Below are 24,595 nucleotides of genomic sequence, written 5' to 3'. Positions count from 1 at the left end.
AAGTAAAAGGTTCCTAACAAAATGGTTTTATTACATTTTGAAATTAGTTTCAAATTCAAAATCTGACCAAAAAGTTGTGGATACAGAGTGACGAGCTGTTTAAATACCTTTTTATGAATTTAATTGATTTGAATAACTGTTGATTGTGGTAATTGAATTTGATAGTGGAAGGAAAAATTAAATGACTAAATTTAATTACTCCTCTTGCTCATTTATATGGAGAATGTGTTCTTGGTTTGCAGTTTCAGACGACAAAAGAAAAAAATAAAAAGAAGGAAAAATGGATGTATATCTCTAACAAAAATTTGTCTAGTAATATGACTAATTCGATTTATGATCCTAATCTGGCAGACAAATCAAATAGACCTGATAGCTACATCAAACAGATTTTGTTTGATAGTTGTTAATGTGATATGTAATTCGAATGTAGAACATTTAAAGTAGGAATCATGAGCAGCAAGTAAACTAATTTGATTGTGATAGATAAATATAAATATTACGCATTATATCAGTACCACATATATCTGCTTTTTATATAGTTGTATTCGTTTATATTATCTGTTATTATATTTATTCGTATATTTATATAGTTTATATATATGTTTTATATATTTTTATATATGAAATCTATATATATCAATATGATATATCTATATATCTATTTAATTAGTTATATTAGTATTTTATATGAGTTATAATACTATTTATCATACAACTTTAATATTTAACCTTAATATTAATAATAATAACAAAACTAATAACAATAATAATTAATAGACAAAATAATAATATTAATGATATTAAGATCATAATAATACTAATAAGAATAATGACAATACTAAAATGATAATTTTAGTAATCAAGATAATAATACTTTTAATAACCCTAATAACAATTAAAATTATAATGATACTAATAATGGTCATAATAATAAAGATTATAGTTTTATTATAATAATAATGATATTAACATTGATAAATTTAATATTAATAATAACAATAACATAACAAATCAAATGTATAAATTTTAGTTTATAATTGGTAGTAATATTAATAGTACTGATAATAACGTTTATAATAATACTATAACAACTAGAATTTACTTGCATTTATATTTTTCATATTAATATTACAATTTATTACTTATGTAAGATTTATTAATTGTATAATATAAAAATTAACATTTATACACTTTATATATATATATATATATATATATATATATATATATATATATATATAGACTCATTGTAATAACAACTTAATTACTTTGTATATTTCTTTTCATTTCTAATTCAAATGATTAAATTGTATTTTATTAATTCCTATTATCACATACACTTTCATTTATATTTATATATATACCTATTTACTTACAACCATTTTTCGTGAATCCTCGGAAATAGTCAAAGGGTAATTGAATATATGAAACAGTTCAAAAATTTTCAAGACTCAACATTACAGACTTTGCTTATCGTGTCGAATTCATATAAAGATTAAGTTTAAATTTGGTCGAAAATTTCCGGGTCGTTACATATATTATATTATATTCTTGTGCAATGTTGACTTGTAATTTTAGCTCCGTTGTCTTGTACGTTTTTTACCGGTTTATGTCTCGGTTCTGGATTTTCGAACGTCCTTTCGTACGCTTAGATATCTTGTACTTTGCGTTTTGTAATTTGAACTAAAAATTATTTTCCTTAACTCCTAAAATCCGCGCAAGTCTTTAACTCACTTTTAGTGGCACTTTTCAGGCTTTAGTGGCACTTTTTTTTCAATTCTTTAATCTTCTTGCTTCGTCTTCACATTTATTTATCTAAACGATTACAACTTAAAAATATAATAATTACAACTAAAAACTTTACATATTTGGATGATATTGTGACTAAATATATGTTCATTTGGAGCACTATCAAATATCCCCACACTTGAGCGTTGCTTGTCCTCAAGCAATACAAAACTTGAAATTAAATCCCACTTTACTCGACTCACTTTTTTTATTCTCACACTTTGTACAGCAGTGATTTTGATGCGGTGGTATAAACAATGATAGTAACGATGTGGTTTACAGTCCCACATGACTATGAAAATTTAGATCCCTTAAGTTTCATGACCCGTCCTAATCCATCTGGACGAATACATTACATTTGGTTACATCGTGAGGTACTTGACCTCTATATGATACATTTTACAAATATTGCATTCATTTTTAAAAGACAAACTTTCATTACATTGACAGTTGACGGCATGCATACCATTTCATAATATATCCAACTATAATTGAGTTAGTAATAATCTTGATGAACTCGACGACTCGAATGCAACATCTTTTGAAATATGTCATGAATGACTTCAAGTAATATCTCGAATATGAGCAAATGCACAGCGGAAGATTTCTTTCATACCTGAGAATAAATATGCTTTCAAGTGTCAACCAAAAGGTTGGTGAGTTCATTAGTTTATCATAAATAATCGTTTCAGATAGTATAATAGACCACAATATACTCATATTTCAAAAACAATCTGTGCAGGTCTGCTCACTGCTGGAAAATCATTCATACGATATATAAACGCCTGGTAATCAACCTTAACAAAATTCATATAGAATATCCCCTGCATACCGGCATTCCGCACAGTCATGCAAAAGCATACAAACAGGCCACTCTTTTAAATATGATGGTTGTGTACATTTCACAAACAGATCATATCTTTTAAAGCTGGCGATTGTATACCTATTTCGAAGTACTAAAGCAGTTCAAATTCTCTGACTGGGGCTTGTGAGTGCCCATAGATCTATCTTTAGGATTCGCGTCAATTAGGAGCTCAGTTTCCTAATTCTTAGATTACCAGACTATAAAGGGGTGATATCCGGTGTACTCGTAACTCAATCGTAGAATGTTTTTAAGTACTTGTGTCTATTTCGTAAAACAGTTATAAAACAGCGCATGTATTCTCAGTCCCAAAAATATATATTGCAAAAACATTTAAAAAGGGAGTAATGAAACTCACAATACTGTATTTTGTAGTAAAAATACATATGACGACACTGGATAAGTGCATGGTTGGCCTCAAATTCACGAACCTATATCATTTGTATATATATTAACATACGTAATTGTAATCTAACAAATATGTATATTATTATTATTGATGTAATTTTTTATATATAATAAATTAATAATTTTCATTATATATATATATATATATATATATATATATATATATATTCATTTTATATATAAATGTTAATATAGATAAGTTATGTTTGTTAAGTACATAATTATATATGAAATCTTTTATTTTTATGCTTATGACTTTAATAATGTCATTAAAACTTTTATTTTTATAATCATAATTATTTTAATAATAGTGATTTAGATAATACTGATAACAATAATAATGATAATTTTAGTAAAAATAATACTTTTAATAATAAGGGTAAAAGTGATAGTTTTAATAGAATTTTCAGAAATCATACACTAATACTAATGTTAGTGTTTAAATGATAAATCTATTAATGATACTTTGTAATAATAGTAATAGTAATGATAATACCAATTTTAATAAACTGACATATTTAAATATGATACTTTTAATAATGATAATAATAATACTACTAATAATAATAACTATGAATATAACAATTTTACTATTAATGAATCAATGATAATAAGTTTAATAATGTTGATACTAACTATCATATTAATAACAATAATGATAGTATTAATAATAATGCCTATGTTAATAATTATAAAATGATACTAATAATAGAATTTATAATAATAAATTTTATTGTTTTCATAATAATAATCATAATTCTAAAAATGATAATATCCATAGTAATGATACTTAAGGCTAATACTCTTAATTTAATTAATGATAATGATACTTCTAAATATTTAGTAATAATAATAATTTTCATATTTGTATTTATAATCAATATATATATATATATATATATATATATATATATATATATATATATATATATATATATATAATCCTTACAATCTTTTTTTATCATAAATAATAATAATACTTAGTAATGATAATAACCTAACTTATAATGATAATCAAGATATTAATAACAATGAATAACATAATGATAACAGTAATTAATAATAAAGATAATAATAATAATAATAATAATATTAGTAATAATAATATTAATAATAATAATAATAATAATAATAATAATAATAATAATAATAATAATAATAATAATAATAATAATTATTATTATTATTATTATTATTATTATTATTATTAAAATGAAACTACCTTAAATGATTTTCCAAAAAAAAAATGCTCATGATCATACTCGAACCCGAGACCTCATGCTTAAACCAAAACACCTCAAACCACTCGACTGCCTTTGCTATTTTTGAATTAATCACAACCCAAAATTTACTTAACCCGTAATTATTTTCAGTTTCAATTTCCTTCCTTCTTCATCCACTCAATCGACTAAATTCAATATTCAAGAATTATAATAACAAAACAATGAAACGTGTTTTGAATTTTAAAACGAAATAAAACAATTCAGAATCGTTGATTTTAATCCCATACATATGAAGAACAAAAAAAATTAAAATAAAATAATGGATAAACTCGTTCATAACTCAAACATTGATTCAATGATTAAGACCGTTTTAGACCACGATTTCTAAATGAAATATGTTTTAAATCATTCCTACAAACTTTATGGACCATCAATTTAGTATGAAACAAAAATACGAATCCTAATTTTGATGATGAATAATCGATTGACTTTTTAAAATTAACCTTTGACTCCTAAATTCCAACTCGTTAAGAGGAATTGGAATGTGATACTTTACAGATAGTTTGAACACATTATTTCCAAAAGAACTACATTTAAGGTTTTGAAATTGATTTCAAATTCGAGTTTATCAGAAATTTAGACATGAACAGAGCACGTCCAGTGTTCTTTTTTTTATAATTAAATTAAATCAGAAAATGGATGTAATGGTGTTAGTTGATAATGAATATGTATAAGAGAATGACTTAATCCATATAAGTGTGGAATTCGTTTGGTTTATAGTCGATTGAGTCTCAGACAGAAGGAATCATCAGGTACAGAATTAATTAAAAAAAATAAAAAGTTGAAAATTGATTGATAACAGAATTTGGACTTTGTTCAAGTAATTCAACACTGATTTGTACTAGTTAATTGACAGAAAATAAATATGTATATGTATCTATATATGTATATGTATTTATATACACGGTATTAATTTATTTATACATATGTATATGTATATATATATATATATATATATATATATATATATATATATATATATATATATATATATATATATATATATATATATCGATATTCTGTAAATGTATATGTATAACTATATATGGATTATATATATATATATATATATATATATATATATATATATATATATATATATATATATATATATATATATATATATATATATATATATATATTATATTAATTATATAAAGAAACACAACAATATTATTTATATAAATGTTACTATTTAATATTAATTTTAATTATAATGAAACTAATAATAATAGCATTAATAATGACAATAATATCAATAAGATTAATGACAATACTTGTATAAATCAAAATTCATATAATAATATTAATAATACAAATATTAGTATTAACACTTATATTGAAAGTAATGTTAATAATATAATTTTTATATTTTAGCTTGTACTCAAATTTAATTATTAATATAAAAACATATATTAAATATTGAATATTTATATATTTTATATATTTTACAATATACATAAAATTTTGATTTTACATAGAAGTCATATATATATATATATATATATATATATATATATATATATATATATATATATATATATATATATATATATATATATATATATATATATATATATATATATATATACATATATTCATAGTAACTCAAGTTTTCTGTTTATTATTTTACATTTTTAACTACAATGATTAAGTGTTCTTTATTAATTCAAAATATTGTATATATACTTATTTTTATATTTATGTCTATATATGTATCTACGTATTTATTTACACACAATCGTTCGTGAATCGTCGAGAGTAGTCAAAGGTTAACTGATTATATTAAAACAGCTCCAAAATTTTTAGACTCAACATTACAGACTTTGCTTTATCATGTCGGAATCATATATAGATTAAGTTAAAATTTGGTCGAAAATTTCTGGGTCGTCACAGTACCTACCCGTTAAAGAAATTTCGTCCCGAAATTTGATTGAGGTCGTCATGGCTAATAATAAAAATGTTTTCATGATGAATATGAGTTGATAAATAGAGTTTTATTACTATAAAGTAATATGAAATAAACAATTATTTATATGAAGTGTACGAGTGAAGCTATCACAAAAGAGTGAAATGAGAAAATAAAGTTTCGTCATAACTTTTGACGTAGATAGGGTTGATTTTCGGAGTTCAAGGGATTTGAAGAAAATCTTTGGAATCTGAAAAAGATCTGATTTCCTCGGGATTAAGGAAATTAGGATCCTCTTTGGTTAAATGCGATGATCTTTCTCGATTGCTTTGTCAGATATTTCATTATAAATCCATTCCCTTCTTTTCCTTATTTCCACAACTCACACTTTCTATTCTTTCTCACTCAATTCATACTTTTGTTTCCTCTTCCCGATTTTAAATCAAGCGAATAATGGTCCAGAATTCATAGATATGGAGTTTCGAATGAACATGACTAATGTTCTAAGAAAGAGATTGTAATAGTATGATCTTAATTGGTTAAATTACCAGAAATCTCTGGTAAAGATAGAACTATCAAGAAATATGTTCTTAATACGTCTAGAGATTAGGTAGAATGTAAGAGTCATGTAACATGGCACATGACGACGTTATAATCTGTGAATCATCACGTTCCATTAGAAACTCAGCATGACTTACTGTAATATAATCACGTTGATCAAGTGTCATTATATTATACTAACTCATGCTTCAGTTCCTAACACTACTTTGAAATCATTCTTACTTTAACTCGAAGGTTTCAGAATTTAGAAACTAAAACAGTTTTTTTATGATATAACACAGATAGAGCAAAGAGATAATTAATGTCGGACAAGAATATTTATGATGATATCTTCAGAAATATTAAGGATATTTACAACGAAAGATACGATAATATCTTAGAATTTTAGAATCAAATTGTGATGAAGAAATTCATTCACAATGATTTAGAGCGATTAAGGAGTAAGGTATTCGCTAAAGATTTCATCAGAAACAGAATCATCAAGATTCTTTATGTACAAGTTTAGTCCTTGTGATTTTTTCAGAGTCTCCTTCATGGTTTGCTTAATATGTTTTCTAGTTCCAACTTTTCTGCTTTGCCAATATACTATTCTTTACCATCAAACTTCATACGGTTAAGGTTGTTTACGGTTGTTTACAGTTTCTGCTGCTTCATTCAGCTTTTTCAGAATTTGAATGGGTGCTTTTCAGAATTTCAGAATGGAAGATCATAATTCTAAGAGATAAATGTTATATCTATACATATAACTGTTGATGTAAAAATGCTGTGAGATTCAAAATACTGATTGATTATTTTCGATAGTTGGTATGAAAATTATTGTTACAAGATGTAGATGGATATATGATAGGGTTTCAATGAATATTATGATCTTTCGAAAAGTTAAAGATCAATGAAGTTGCTGGTAAGTTTACTGCTAATGTGATGGGATATAAAGGGTTCCCCGGTAACGATGACGAAAGACAAACTTATATATCAAGGTTATAATAAGGCTAATCCGAATGAAATTCAAAGATGATTTGCTGGATCTATGACAAAATTGGCTAATTTGGAAAAGAATTGCATTGTTATTTTCGATAATAACAATGCCAAAGGAGCTAGCACAGATACGTGTTAAACGTTTACTCAGGTTCCGAGTGTTTTAAGGTGCATAATTGTATGCATCAATCTTTTCTTCCATAGATGAAGTGTGGTTGGTTCATCCTTTTGATTGAGGTGTCTTCAAGAATCATGAAAGGTTTGAACGCAATTTGTAAACGTTAAGATGCAAACGAGGTTTAAGATGAAATCAAGTGGCAAACTTGAAGAAATGTTTAGTTTCATATGTTATAATCAATAATTTAATTCATTTTTATTGTCCAATGTTATTAGTCCACTGTTGGTAGTCCACAATTTGTAGTTCAACAATTCATATATAGTTTAATATATAATATTCGAATTAATTAATACGTGTCGTGACCCATTATATACATGTCTCAGACTTGATCACAACTCAAAGTATATATATTATTTGAGAATCAACCTCAACCCTGTATAGCTAACTCCAGCATTACTGCATATAGAGTGTCTATGGTTATTCCAAATAATATATAGATGCGTCGATATGATATGTCAAAACCTTGTATACGAGTCCCGATATTTAAAGTGCGTAAAATAAATAACAGAAATTAAATGACAATAAATAAAATTGCGAGAATTAAAATTGCGATAAATAAATGTAATCAGTTAGCTAGGAACAGTTAGCTGGAAACAGTTAGCGTGAATTCTTAACAAAATTTTTCTTATAGTTAATTTGTTTGTTTCTAACAAATTTTATTTTGTCCAATATTTTCTTCATTATGCCACTTGTTGGATTCTGATAGATCAAAATCCAAATATGAAATTGAATGAAAATGGTTATTTTGTTGTGAACGGATACGTATATCGGTGGTTGTAAATAGGATAGTAAATGACTGTTGAATTAGATGTGAAAGAATGTACAGTGTACTTATTAATGTGAAATCTAAATATTCATCGGGTATTACCTACCCATTAAAATATTTTCACCATTAACAGTTTGTACGAAAGAATTTTTAATTACAATCTTTATGAAAATATATATACATATATATTTTTTTCAGATGAAATCATGGATTTAATGAGTCAATATGATATTAGACTCATTTGATTTACTGTTACAACAAGGATATATAATCTCTAAAACATTAGAGATTACATAATTGCCATGTCGAACGAAGATAAATGATGTAGAACGATACGTAGTATGATGATTATAATCGAGGTACAGAATGAGATGTTGAGGCGTGTGTTGTTGATGGTACAGGTGCTGTTACTGATGGTACTGTTGGTGCTGGTGATGTTGCTGAAGCTGGTATGTTTTGCACCATATTCTCCAAAAAGCATTACTCAGGCGCGAAGCTCGTTGACTTCTTCGATTACTCCGGAATGATTGTCGGTAAGAACGAGCAAATGAATAAGGTTTAGAATCTGAGATAGTATATAATCATGATGAGATATTCGGGAATGAGACTGAAAATTGTGACGCCCCGTACTAAATCATCATGTACGGACCATCAACAACAGGATCATTACAAGGTCAAACGCTATATGCTATTTCAAAATACGTTTGCATTCATGATAAAAGGTGACGTCATAACTAACGTCGAATGTTTTACAGCAACAGTATGCTTCTATGAATAGAAGCAATTAATAATTGTACGTGACCCCAATGGTCGTTAAAAATCATAGTTTCAAAAGTAATAATGTTTATGAATGCAAGATAAACGTTTATGCGGTGACATCTCTAAAGCAGCGGGAGTCTACAGCAAGACTAGTACAACAGCGGAAGCGGCTAACCTTAAGCATCTGAGAGAAACATGCTTAAAAACTTCAACACAAAGGTTGGTGAGCTATAGTTTAAGTATAACAATAATGTAAGGTAGGCCACGAGATTTCAGTGCTACAAAGAGCGTTTCAAAACAGTATGATAAAGTATATGTTTAACCGTGGGCACTTGGTAACTAACTTAATGTTTATAACCCCCTGAAAGTACACTTGGAGAGTGCGTATGTATTATGAAGTATTAAACACCCGTTAAATGCTAGCGATACTAGCCCGAGTGAGGATGTCAAACCCTATGGATCCATATCTAAGATTCGCGTTCACCGGTTCAAAAACCGATGACTAAACGTTACCGAGCTAAAGGGAAAGTTTATGCCGTTGTATAACCCACACATATATAAAGTTTAACTACTCGTGCTTAGTATGTAAAATGTAAAATGTGCATGTATTCTCAGTTCCCAAAATAGTTAAACTAAAAAGGGATGCTATAACTCACAGTGGTAAAGTAGTAGTAAAGTTGAGTCGGGAAGTAAGCAAGTATGTAGGTCCGGAAAGTCCTCAACCTAAGTCAAATATTACTAAGTCAGTAAATTTTCCCAATATGTTTAAAATTATGTAAATTAGGTCTTAAAGGTCATCATCATTCATCATCAAACAAAAGGTGTAAAGTAAGTTTCATTCTAGAAAAGAGTTTAAAACAAAGGCTGACTTGGATCAGTCACCACGGCCTCTGTACCTACTGAAATGAGGTGAGACCAGTGGTCGTGGCTCCGTATATGACTCCTTTGGTTCCTGTAAAAATTCCAGAACCAAACTCGTCTTCGTTTGACCGTGATGACGGATTAAGTGCGAGTAGGTCAGAATTTTCAGCACAACGTTAAAAGACATAGTGACACTCGGAGGGCCATAAATCCTAAACCGTAACTCGGATTAAGATGAGTCTTAAACAAAAAATTATCTAATCGAATACAGCTAACTGAAAATCAACTTTACAGTAGCCCATGTATTCTGATCAGTTACAGAAAACAGTAAACAGTAGGTTCCGGTGGGTTCTTGGTGCTTGACGTTCATCACGGTTCTCATCCTTGATGCATATAGCTTCAAGTGTACAACTCGTTGATGTGTTTACATCATCTTTAACAAGTTTTGACCATAATAACACAAGTGTAAGTCTAAGATAAGTAGCACAACTCAATTAAGTGATGCAAGTAGTTTTATGAACCAAAGTTACATCAAGATCCTAGATCCGACACATATATGAACTCTAAAAGAAAATTAAGCTACAACCTTGAAAGTAAACTAACTAATCAAGATCTTAAGTTGTAGAACATAGTTCTTAGTTAGATCTTGAAGATCCAACACCCAAAAGTCTAGATCTAAAGTTATTAAGTTAAATCCTAAGTAATAACACTTGAATCTTTACTTTAATGAAACCATAAGCTATAAAACTTAGATTTTCATCTTGTAAAGTATATGTAAGCTTTCAAGCTTTTGTTTATGACAAAATAAGTAGACCATAAACTATAGAAACTTAGATCTTTCATAAGTATGTGAAGTTATAACTAGAAAGTTATACTTCCATGTTCTTGAACTTAAAAAGTTAACTTTAGTTCAAGAAAAATGAGATCAAAGTTAACTAGTAACACTTGACGAACAACAACAACCATAATCACGAATTCAAAATGCTAGGAAAATGAAGAAGTAATCTAAATAAACAAGTAACTAGTTCATTGTTGTTCATACTTTAAAGATTCAATCCAAAATCTTGATCTTTAAGAAAGTAAACTTTAAGTTTACAAACATGAATCACAAGTATGATTTTACAACATGAACTTTCAATCTTTCAAAGAATTAAATATTGAACCATAAACTAGTAAGTTTGGGTTCTTGTGTGTTCTTGTAAATACAAGATAATATGAAGAATTAAACTAGGTAGTTTGATTCTTGTAACTAGCAAGTAACAACTAACAAACACAAGTAACTAAACAACAACCAAGAACAAGTAACAAAACAAGTGAATGATGATGATGTTCATGTATAGGATTCGGTTTCAAGGAAAGGAAGAAGAGAAGGAAAAGCTCATGTGACTTACAAGTAGAGAGCAAAATGAGAGGAAAATGTAAGTGTGAAGTGAAGTGAAGTGTGTGTGAGAAATGAGATAATACAAGTAGATAAGTAAAAAAAAATATTTTGAATCCCTCCCTTCTATCCTAGGCCGACGGTTCATCAAAAAAAAAAAGGGGAGGGAAGTGTCCACTAGTTCTTGCATGTAATTGACTCAAAAAGGTGGTTATAAGATTGCATGGTGTTGGAACATGGTGTAACTAAGTAAGTAACTAGATTCCTTCAACTTAATCAATCTAGTTAAGTCTTAATCATCATTGACATAATGTTGGGCTCTTAATTAATCCATTTAGATAAGTAGGGTGGGCTTATAAGCCCATTAACACAAGCCCAAGTCCAACTAAACACTAATCCAAATAAAAGTCCAAGTAATTAACTAGTAACCATAGTTAATTAAAAATGATTAATAAAAATTAATCATGAATGTAAATAATACCTGAAAATATTATTCGTGTAATATACGTGTGTCACAAAGACTTTTCGGGGTATTTAAAAGTCAATCGCGGTAACAAGTAAATGTATATAAACAATACATTCAATAAAAAACAAGTATTAATAATAATAATTAATAAATAAACGTTGGAAAATTTAGGGTCGTTACATTACCCACCTGTTAAAGAAAATTTCATCCCGAAATTTTAAGCTGAGGTAGATGGAGGAGTTGGGAAAAGGTGAGGATACTTCTGCATCATTTGATCCTCTCGTTCCCAGGTAAACTCAGGTCCTCGTTTGGCATTCCATCGAACTCGAACGATCGGAATCTTGTTGCGTTTCAAAGTTTTGACCTCACGGTCCATAATTTCGACAAGTTCTTCCATGAAGTGGAGTTTGTCATCAATTATAAGTTCTTCCAGTGGTATGACAAGTTCCGGTACAGCAAGACACTTCTTCAAGTTTGACACGTGGAAGGTAGGATGAACTGAGCTCAATTGTGCTGGAAGATCCAAACGGTAAGCAACGGGTCCAACACGTTCCAAGATTTTGAAAGGACCAATGTATCGTGGGTTTAACTTTCCACATTTTCCAAAACGGATCACATCTTTCCAAGGTGCAACCTTCAACATTACAAGGTTGCCCACGTTGAATTCAAAGTCTTTACGTTTAAGATCGGCATAACTCTTTTGACGATCGCGGGCAGTCTTAAGTTTCGGTTGAATTTGAGCAATCTTCTCTGTTGTTTCATGGACTACCTCGGGTCCGGTGATTTGCTTTTCGCCTACTTCGGCCGAACAAATAGGAGATCGGCACTTGCGACCATACAACGCTTCAAAAGGTGCGGCATTAATACTCGAGTGATAACTGTTGTTGTAAGAAAATTCGGCGAGTCGCAAATGCCTTTCCCAGGCCTTTCCGAAATCAATAACACATGCACGCAACATGTCTTCCAAGGTTTGAATCGTTCGTTCACTTTGCCCGTCGGTCTGTAGGTGATATGCAGTACTCATGTCGAGACGAGTTCCCATGGCTTCTTGTAAAGAACGCCAAAATCTGGAAGAAAAACGGGGATCGCGATCTGAGATGATCGATAAAGGTACTCCATGACGAGAAACAACTTCTTTAATGTATAGTTAAGCGAGTCTCTCCATTGTATCCGTTTCCTTCATGGCTAAAAAGTGTGCTGATTTGGTAAGACGGTCAACGATAACCCAAATGGTATCGTATCCGCCCACCGTCTTTGGTAGCTTTGTGATAAAATCCATTGTTATCCTTTCCCACTTCCATTGTGGGATTTTTGGTTGCTGAAGTAATCCAGAGGGCCTCTGATGTTCAGCCTTAACTTTGAACAAGTCAAACACTTACCAACATAAGTTGCAACGTCCTTCTTAAGGTTCGGCCACCAATACTGTTCCTTAAGATCGTGGTACATTTTGCTCGCTCCGGGATGAATCGAATATCTCGACTTGTGGGCTTCATCAAGTATAAGGTTCCGTAGATCACCATAATAAGGTACCCAAATTCTTCCGGCATAGCATCGGAGTCCAGTCTCCCTAACCTCGAATTTAGAGACAAGAATGTTCAAATGTTCGTGAGATATATTCTCCTCCTTGAGAGCCTCATCTTGGGCTACTCGGATCTGGCTGTTGAGGTTTGAATTAATGGTGATGTTCAGTGCCCGAACACGAAGAGGTGCCGTCCTCTCCTTTCGGCTTAAAGCGTCAGCTACAACATTGGCCTTGCCAGGGTGATAACGAAGTTCACAATCATAGTCGTTCAGCATCTCGATCCATCGACGCTGTCTCATATTCAGTTGCTTCTGATTGAAGATGTGTTGGAGGCTCTTGTGGTCGGTGAAAATAGTGCTCTTAGTTCCATAAAGATAGTGTCTCCGCAGTTTTAATGCGAAGACAACGACTCCCAATTCGAGATCATGAGTAGTGTAGTTCCGTTCGTGAATCTTCAGTTGACGAGAGGCATAAGCGATAACCTTTGATCTTTGCATCAGTACACAACCAAAACCACTTTTCGAAGCATCGCAATAAATGACAAAATCGTCACTGCCTTCAAGAAGAGATAAGATAGGTGCGGTGGTAAACTTCTTCTTTAAGGTTTGAAATGCTGATTCGTGTACGGGTTCCCATATGAACTTCTTTCCTTTGTGAGTCAGCGCGGTCAAAAGACGCGCAATTAGAGAGAAACCTTCAATAAATCTTCGGTAGTAACCGGCAAGACCTAAAAATTGGCGAATATGAGTTGGAGTGGTGGGGGTCTCCCACTTGCTGATAGCTTCAATCTTGGCGGGATCAACTTTGATACCCTGGTCACTCACAACATGACCCAGAAATTGGACTTCCTTCAACCAAAATTCACACTTGGAGAATTTGGCGTAAAGTTGTTCTTGTCTCAAGAGTTCAGGTACTAGTCGAAGATGTTGTTCATGCTCTTCTTCGCTCTTAGAGTAGATGAGGATATCATCTATGAAGACGATAACGAATTTATCCAAGTACGTCTTGCAGACACGATTCATGAGATCCATGAACACGGCAGGTGCGTTGGTTAAACCAAATGGCATCACGAGGAACTCATAATGACCATAACGGGTTCTGAATGTAGTCTTCATCACATCACTTTCCTTCACCCTCAACTGGTGATAACCGGATCGCAAATCGATCTTGGAGTAAACGCTCGATCCTTGTAGTTGATCAAAAATATCGTCAATTTTGGGAAGAGGATACCGATTCTTGATCGTCAATTTGTTGAGTTCACGGTAGTCGATACACATATGGAAGGATCCGTCCTTCTTCTTCACAAATAAAACAGGTGCGCCCCAAGGCGAGAAACTTGACTGGATGAATCCATGGTCTAGCAGTTCATGTAATTGGCTTTGTAGCTCTTGCATCTGAGAAGGTGCGAGTCGATAATGTGCGCGAGCTACAGGTGCAGCTCCTGGCACTAAGTCGATCTGAAACTCTACTGCTCTCGGCGGCGGTAATCCAGGCAATTCTTCAGGGAAGACATCGGAAAATTCGTTCACAATTCGAACGTCGTTCACACTCTTCACCTCGGTTTCTACCGTTTTCACATGTGCTAGGACAGCAAGACGTTCCTTCTTCATGATCTTTTGCGCTTTCACGCAACTAATGAGGTTCAGCTTCGAGGTACATCTCTCTCCATAAATAACTAGTGGCTCGCCCTCTCCGTGTGGTATACGAAGAGCTTTATCTCCATAGATAATTTCAGCCTTTATCTTGGTCAACCAGTCCATACCGACAATAACTTCAAAGCTTCCCAACTTAATGGGTATCAAGTCAATCTCGAAATCTACATAAGCTATGTTGATAATAGCTCCTCGACTAATATGGTCAACTTTCTCAAGTTTTCCATTGGCGACCTCGACAAGCATACTCTCTTTTAAAGGGACTAACGACCAATTAATCTTATCGCAAAAGTGTCTACATACATAACTTCTATCAGCACCAGTATCAAATAGGATAGAAGCTAATAAATTGTTGATAGTGAATATACCTGTCACCAAGTCGGGGTTCTCACGTACATCCCTTGCATTAACGTTGAAAGCTCTACCACGCGGTGGTCCGCTGTCTTTTCTTTTGTTGGGGCACGCATTTCTAAAATGGCCCGTTTGTCCGCATTCGTAGCACTTTTTCGGTCCATTGGGGTTCGCCTTCACATTCAGGGTGGTGACCTTGCAGTCCTTACCGATATGTCCAGTCCGTTGGCACTTTTCACAAACCACGTTACAATACCCGGTATGGTGCTTATAGCACCTCTTGCATTGCGGTAAGGTACCCTTGTAGTTCGGGTTGGGGTTCCCACCGTTGTTGTTTCCTTTGAAACCTTCATGTTGCTTCACCAGGTTTTAATCATAGGCTCTACTCTTGTTGTTATCCCACTTACTCTTATCACTACTACCCGCTTTAGACTTAGCCTTCTCCGGTTCATCGATGATAATTTGATTCATAAGAGTATGCGCCATGCGCATTGCCTCCGGGACATTAGGTGGCTTAGACGAGGTGACATTTCCCTTAATGGACTTAGGAAGTCCCCACAAGTATCTCTCCATACGCTTGAATTCTGGGGTGACCATAGTAGGACACATCAGGGCTAGTTCCAAATACCTACGATTGTACCCATCGAGATCGTTCCCCACAACCTTCAACTGTATGAACTCAATCTCCATCTTCTGTATCTCAGTTCTCGGACAATACTCTTCAATCATGGCCGCTTTAAATTCTTCCCATAGTGTGGCATACGCCTCATCAATACCCTTGGCTTGAGCCATTATGTTCCACCAAGTGAGGGCACCATCCGCCAGTGTACAAGAGGCATATTTTGTCTTGTTTGCCTCTGAGCAGTTGCTAACTCGGAATACAGATTCTAGTTTTTCAAACCACCTAGTGAGACCAACTGGCCCCTCCGTTCCTCTAAAGTTATGGGGCTTGCAGCTTTGAAACTCTTTGTAAGTGCACCCATTACGAATGGGCTGAATAACCGGTGGCGGTGGGGCTTGGGGTTGAATTTCCGCAATGGCCGCGGCTACCCTTTTGGCAATCATTTCCTAGATTTGGGCTGTGGTCGGTGTTGATCTTCCGTTGGCCATGATGTTCTAAACAAAAATTTTGACTCAAGTCAAAATCCAGTATTCAAATAGTAATAATACAGTATATGGTAACCAACATGGAATCAACACATTACATGTTTATTAAATAATGCAGCCAGGTACAAATATCACAGAATCATCATACAGTAACGTAAATTGAACACCGTGCAAGAATTAAATAACGCAATGTTCCATTCATTAATAATAATAAGTTGCATACATTCGCATAGGTTCGTACAATACATAAGTGAAACATGAAACTATAACTAGATTACATAATGAAATCTACTACAAAGGTCCTATGGTGAAGGTGGGTGTAGGATGTCCAATACGTGGGACATCTGGTCCTCGAGCTCAGTTACCCGAGCACGAAAGATCTCCACCTCCCTCATCAGTTCCTCGACAGAGGGAGAGGGTGGGGCAGGCAGTGCAGTTGGCACGGGTGGTGCTGGTGGAGCTGGTGGTGCAGACGGTCCGGCTCCAGAAGTAGAGGCTGCGAAGCGGTAAGGCTTACGGATGAAGGGATCAGCAGGATACGACACAAGCCGCTTACGAGCGGTAACCCTACGATGTCGACCATATGCGTCAGTGAATGCTCTACCTCCATTAATCCCTGGAATGACGGTACATCGAAATGGTACCGCTTCTTCGGAGGGGTGGAGGGTGGCTGTACAGGTGCATGATCAGGGTCCTCCTTGTTGGAGTCATCGTCACTAGAGTCGTCTGTGGATGAGTCATCGGATGACGGGTCATCTGAATCATGTGGAGGTGGCTGCACGGGTGACTGTACTGGCTCTCCTCGAGCAGCCATCGTCTGTCGGTATCTGGCGGGTCCGATCGGCACGAGGTGTCCATCAGGAGCGCGTCGGAACCAATGATGATGCTGATTACAGAATAGACCTTCCCCAAATTCCGCGAGAATCACAACACCACCAGGATGGTGCTGTGGCTCCTGAGGTACTGGGGCTAGTGGAGCTGGAATCTCCGAGAGATCCTCGGCTCCATCAGAGGTAACCATCGAGCCAGGTGCATGACTACTAGCTCCGGAGGACGAAGCGCCTGGGTCACTAGAGTGTGTCGCCGACAGGATCTGAGAATCGGCAACAGTGGCAGGTGAAGTGGCTGATGAGTCTGTGTCACTGCCCAAAATGATAGCAGGTGGAATATCCGACATGTGAACAAGGAAAAATAAATTTTCCATGTCAGTAAGTCATAAAGCAAGCACGTATTAGGACAAGTAACTACAACAGTCTAAATCATGTGTAACAGTAAGTAGCATGGCAATAACGACAAGTATCATGCAATCAAAAGCAGATAATAGCATGCAGTAGTGAAATCATGTAATAGCATACGGCATATAGCAGTAAAAGTAAGCAGCAGCATGCAGTAAGTTCAGCGGAAACAAGTAAACTAGCAAGTTGTAGATTAGTCCTATTAGTGAAACCTACTCGGGTCGGTCTTAGACTCACTAATGCAACCTAATTCCCTACAACCAATGCTCTGATACCAAATGTGACGCCCCGTACTAAATCATCATGTACGGACCATCAACAAACAGGATCATTACAAGGTCAAACGCTATATGCTATTTCAAAATACGTTCGCATTCATGATAAAAGGTGACGTCATAACTAACGTTGAATGTTTTACATCAACAGTATGCTTCTATGAATAGAAGCAATTAATAATTATACGTGACCCCAATGGTCGTTACAAATCATAGTTTTAAAAGTAATAATGTTTATGAATGCAAGATAAACGTTCATGCGGTGACATCTCTAAAGCAGCGGGTGTCTACAGCAAGACTAGTACAACAGCGAAAGCGGCTAACCTTAAGCACCTGAGAAAAACATGCTTAAAAACGTCAACACAAAGGTTGGTGAGCTATAGTTTAAGTATAAGAGTAATGTAAGGTAAGCCACTAGATTTCAGTGCTACAAAGAGCGTTTCAAAAACAGTATGATAAAGTATATGTTTAACCGTGGGCACTTGGTAACTAACTTAACGTTTATAACCCCCTGAAAGTACACTTGGCAAGTGCGTATGTATTACGAAGTATTAAACACCCGTTAAATGCTAGCGATACTAGCCTGAGTGGGGATGTCAAACCCTATAGATCCATATCTAAGATTCGCGTTCACCGGTTCAAAAACCGATGACTAAACGTTACCGAGCTAAAGGGAAAGTTTATGCCGTTGTATAACCCACACATATATAAAGTTTAATTACTCGTGCCTAGTATATAAAACGTAAAATACGCATGTATTCTCAGTTCCTAAAATAGTTAAAGTAAAAAATGGATGCTATAACTCACAGTGGTAAAGTAGTAGTAAAGTTGAGTCGGGAAGTAAGCAAGTATGTAGGTCCGAAAAGTCCTCAACCTAAGTCAAATATTACTAAGTCAGTAAATCGTCCCAATAGGTTTAAAAGTATGTAAATTAGGTCTTAAAGGTCATCATCATTCATCATCAAACAAAAGGTGTAAAGTAAGTTTCATTCTAGAAAAGAGTTTAAAACAAAGGCTGATTTGGATCAGTCACCACGGCCTCAATACCTACTGAAATGAGGTGAGACCAGTGGCCGTGGCTCCGTATATGAGTCCTTTGGTTGCTGTAAAAATTCCAGAACCAAACTCATCATCGTTTGACCGTGGTGATGGTTTAAGTGCGAGTAGGTCAGAATTTTCAGCACAACTTTAAAAGACATAGTGACACTCGGAGGGCCATAAATCCTAAATCGTAACTCGGATTAAGACGAGTCTTAAATGAAAAATTATCTACTCGAACAGAGCTAACTGAAAATCAACTTTACAGTAGCCCAGGTAATCTGATCAGTTACAGAAAACAGTAAACAGTAGGTTCCGGTGGGTTCTTGGTGCTTGACGTTCATCACGGTTCTCATCCTTGATGCATATAGCTTCAAGTGTACAACTCGTTGATGTGTTTACATCATCTTTACCAAGTTTTGACCATCATAACACAAGTGTAAGTCTAATATAAGTAGCACAACTCAATTAAGTGTTGCAAGTAGTTTGATGAACCAAAGTTACATCAAGATCTTAGATACGACACATATATGAACTATAAAAGTAATATTAAGCTACAAACTTGAAAGTAAACTAACTAATCAAGATCTTAAGTTGTAGAACATAGTTATTAGTTAGATCTTGAAGATCCAAGACCCAAAAGTCTAGATCTAAAGTTATTAAGTTAAATCCTAAGTAATAACACTTGAATCTTTACTTTAATGAAACCATAAGCTATAAAACTTAGATTTTCATCTTGTAAAGTATATGTATGCTTTCAAACTTTTGTTTATGAAAAAATAAGTAGACCATAAGCTATAGAAACTTAGATCTTTCATAAGTATGTGAAGTTATAACTAGAAAGTTATACTTCCATGTTCTTGAACTTATAAATTTAACTATAGTTGAAGAAAAATGAGATCAAAGTTAACTAGTAACACTTAACCAACAACAACAACCATAATCACGAATTCAAAAATGCTAGGAAAATGAAGAAGTAATCTAAATAAACAAGTAACTAGTTCATTGTTGTTCATACTTTAAAGATTCAAGACAAAATCTTGATCTTTAAGAAAGTAAACTTTAAGTTTACAAACATGAATCACAAGTATGATTTTACAACATGAACTTTCAATCTTTCAAAGAATTAAGAGTTGAACCATAAACTAGTAAGTTTGGGTTCTTGTGTGTTCTTGTAAATACAAGATAATATGAAGAATTAAACTAGGTAGTTTGATTCTTGTAACTAGTAAGTAACAACTAACAAAGACAAGTAACTAAACAACAACCAAGAACAAGTAACAAAACAAGTGAATGATGATGTTCATGTATAGGATTCGGTTTCAAGGAAAGGAAGAAGAGAAGGAAAAGCTCATGTGACTTACAAGTAGAGAGCAAAATGAGAGGAAAATGTAAGTGTGAAGTTAAGTGTGTGTGAGAAATGAGATAATACAAGTAGATAAGTAAAAAAAATATTTTGAATCCCTCCCTTCTATCCTAGGCCGACGGTTCATCAAAAAAAAAAAGGGGAGGGAAGTGTCCACTAGCTCTTGCATGTAATTGACTCAAAAAGGTGGTTATAAGATTGCATGGTGTAGGAACATGGTGTAACTAAGTAAGTAACTAGATTCCTTCCACTTAATCAATCTAGTTAAGTCTTAATCATCATTAACATAATGTTGGGCTCTTAATTAATCCATTTAGATAAGTAGGGTTGGCTTATAAGCCCATTAACACAAGCCCAAGTCCAACTAAACACTAATCCAAATAAAAGCCCAAGTAATTAACTTGTAACCATAGTTAATTAAAAATGATTAATAAAAATGAATCATGAATGTAAAGAATACCTGAAAATATTATTCGTGTAATATACGTGTGTCACAAAGATGTTTCGGGGCATTTAAAAGTCAATCGCGGTAACAAGTAAATGTATACAAACAATACATTCAATAAAACACAAGTATTAATAATAATTATTAATAAATAAACGTTGGAAAATCCAGGGTCGTTACAAAAATGGTGTTTCGGATAGGTTCACCGGTAAGTGCTTTAGGTTCTTCGCCAAGAGGTGAATTTGGTTGATGGAAAGGATCACCTTCTTTTTGTCTCCAATGATTAAGTAGGCTACGAACCCATCAGATGAATTGGTTGATTCATTCTGGTGACACTGCTTTCGGAGGTTAGGTGAAACTCCATATCGGAATAGCTGTCGAAATCTGAGGAATTCGAACTGGTTGAGGGATTCATCTCGTGCGATCAGATGAAGGATTTTTGATAAGAATTAGATTATAGGATGTAGATTAGTACCCTGCAATACATAATTTACATATGTATATATAATACTAAAATCCCATAAGTTACGGAGGAATCTACGGAAGCTATCAGGCAAAGGTAACAATAACAGATACACTAAGATATGAATTTATCTATACACTGTCTATGCAATAGAGGCAGTAAGACATGTCTAGACTAAGAATGATAAGCAGGTAATTTCCTACGGATGATAAGTAGATGATTTTCGACTACAAATGATAAGCAAAACTTTTGACATGCAGACACGGTCGAAGTCCAGACTCACTGATAGATCTAAACAACTATCAGTTAGACACACTAATGCAAGACTTAGTTCGCTAAGACCACCGCTCTGATACCAACTTTCATGACCCGTCCTAATCCATCTGGACGAATACATTACATTTGGTTACATTGCATTCGTTTTTAAAAGATAAACTTTCATTACATCGACAGTTGACGGCATGCATACCATTTCATAATATGTCCAACTATAATTGACTTAGTAATAATCTTGATGAACTCGACGACTCGAATGCAACATCTTTTAAAATATGTCATGAATGACTTCAAGTAATATCTCTAATATGAGCAAATGCACAGCGAAAGATTTCTTTCGTACCTGAGAATAAATATGCCTTCAAGTGTCAACCAAAAGGTTGGTGAGTTCATTAGTTTATCATAAATAATTGTTTCAGATAGTATAATAGACCACAACATACTCATATTTTAAAAACAATCTGTGCAGGTCTGCTCACTGCTGGAAAATCATTCATACGGTATATAAACACCTGGTAATCGACCTTAACAAGATGCATATAGAATAACCCTCTCATACCGGCATTCCTCACGATCATGCAAAAGCATACAAACAGGCCACTCTTTTAAATATGATGGTTGTGTACACCTCATAAACAGATCATATATTTTAAAGCTGGCGGTTGTATACATATTTCGAAGTACTAAATCAGTTCAAATTCTCTGACTGGGGCTTGTGAGTGCCCATAGATCTATCTTTAGGATTCGCGTCAATTAGGAGCTCAGTTTTCTAATTCTTAGATTACCAGACTATAAAGGGGTGATATCCGGTGTACTCTTAACTCAATCGTAGAATGTTTTTAAGTACTTGTGTCTATTTCGTAAAACAGTTATAAAACAGCGCATGTATTCTCAGTCCCAAAAATATATATATATTGCAAAAACATTTAAAAAGGGAGTAATGAAACTCACAATACTGTATTTTGTAGTAAAAATACATATGACGACACTGGATAAGTGCATGGTTGGCCTCAAATTAACCTATATCATTTGTATATATATTAACATACGTAATTGTAATCTAACAAATATGTATATTATTATTATTGATGTAATTTTTTATATATAATAAATTAATAATTTTCATTATATATATATATATATATATATATATATATATATATATATATATATATTTTCATTTTATATATAAATGTTAATATAGATAAGTTATGTTTGTTAAGTACATAATTATATATGAAATCTTTTATTTTTATGCTTATGACTTTAATAATGTCATTAAAACTTTTATTTTTATAATCATAATTATTTTAATAATAGTGATTTAGATAATACTGATAGTTTTAGTAAAAATAATACTTTTAATAATAAGGGTAAAAGTGATAGTTTTAATAGAATTTTCAGAAATCATACACTAATACTAATGTTAGTGTTTAAATGATAAATCTATTAATGATACTTTGTAATAATAGTAATAGTAATGATAATACCAATTTTAATAAACTGACATATTTAAATATGATACTTTTAATAATGATAATAATAATAATACTAATTATAATAACAATGAATAAAACAATTTTACTATTAATGAATCAATGATAATAAGTTTAATAATGTTGATACTAACTATCATATTAATAACAATAATGATAGTATTAATAATTATGCCTATGTTAATAATTATAAAATGATACTAATAATATTATTTATAATAATAAATTGTATTGTTTTCTTAATAATAATCACAATTCTAAAAATGATAATATCCATAGTAATGATACTTAAGGCTAATACTCTTAATTTAATTAATGATAATGATACTTCTAAATATTTAGTAATAATAATAATTTTCATATTTGTATTTATAATCAATATATATATATATATATATATATATATATATATATATATATATATATATATATATATATAATTATAATCCTTACAATCATTTTTTATCATAAATAATAATAATACTTAGTAATGATAATAATCTAACTTATAAAGATAATCAAGATATTAATAACAATGAATAACATAATGATAACAGTAATTAATAATAAAGATAATAATAATAATAATAATACTAATAATAATAATAATAATAATAATAATAATAATAATAATAATAATAATAATAATAATAATAATAATTATAATTAAAATGAAACTACCTTAAAAGATTTTCCAAAAAAAAATGCCCATGATCAAACTCGAACCCGAGACCTCATGCTTAACCCAAAATACCTCAAACCACTCGACTGCCTTTGCTATTTCTGAATTAATCACAACCCAAAATTTACTTTACCCGTAATTATTTTCAGTTTCAATTTCCTTCCTTCTTCATCCACTCAATCGACTAAATTCAATATTCAATATTCAAGAATTAAAACAGCAAAACAATGAAACGTGTTTTGGATTTTAAAACGAAATAAATCAATTCAGAATCGTTGATTTTAATCCCATACATATGAAGAGAAAAAAAAACAGTGGATAAACTCGTTCATAACTCAAACATTGATTCAACGATTAAGATCATTTCAGACCACGATTTCTAAATGAAATATGTTTTAAATCGTTCCTACAAACTTTATGGACCATCAATTTAGTATGAAACACAAAAACGAATCCTAATTTTGATGATGAACAATCGATTGACTTTTTAAAA

The sequence above is a fragment of the Rutidosis leptorrhynchoides genome, chromosome 6 (genome assembly GCF_046630445.1).
Source record: "Rutidosis leptorrhynchoides isolate AG116_Rl617_1_P2 chromosome 6, CSIRO_AGI_Rlap_v1, whole genome shotgun sequence".
In the NCBI taxonomy this organism is placed as follows: Eukaryota; Viridiplantae; Streptophyta; class Magnoliopsida; order Asterales; family Asteraceae; genus Rutidosis; species Rutidosis leptorrhynchoides.
Note: the sequence above shows the minus strand (reverse complement) of the source record.